Source organism: Suricata suricatta, chromosome 5, assembly GCF_006229205.1.
Source record: "Suricata suricatta isolate VVHF042 chromosome 5, meerkat_22Aug2017_6uvM2_HiC, whole genome shotgun sequence".
NCBI classification, from domain to species: domain Eukaryota; kingdom Metazoa; phylum Chordata; class Mammalia; order Carnivora; family Herpestidae; genus Suricata; species Suricata suricatta.
In genome coordinates, this window is record NC_043704.1 from 46,432,044 (window position 1) to 46,432,684 (window position 641).

The window sequence follows — 641 nt, forward strand, 5'->3', positions numbered from 1 at the left end:
GGTCAAGCAGAGGTACCCTCTAGGTACTTCACGACTTTCACATGGACAGGGGTGGGGTGGCTCAGTCTGGCTGACTCACTTCAGCTCAGGTCATAATCTTATGGTTCATGGGTTTGAGCCCTGCATGGGGCTCTGTGCTGACAGCCCAGAGCCTGGAGCCTGGAGCCTGCTTTGAATTCTGTGTCCCCCTCTCTCTCTGCCCTTCCCTTGCTTATTCTCTCTCTCTCTCTCTCTCTCTCTGTGTCAAAAATAAATAAACTTTGAGAAAAAAACTTTAAAAAATTATTAAAAAAAGATTTTCACATCTACAGAACTGCTCTTGATTTAGACAAATCTACTTAAAATCTTCCTTTTACTGCTTGAGAAACTGGCAATTTAAGTAATTTCTTTATGTGTAAGTGGGTTAATAATGTCCACTCTTCACGTTTGTTGTGAGGCTTAAAGAATACATGCAAAACACTTAGTGTAGTGTCCAGCGTGTCTTAGGATTTTGTAAATGGTAATCGTAATTAATCTGCAGACAATTTCAGATCCCCAGGCTTGCCTTCTCACCAATGCTGTAGGTTTAAGATTCCTTGTCAAAAAAAAATTAAATGTTTACCTAATTTTGAGAGAGAGAGAGAGAGAGAGAGAGAGAGAGA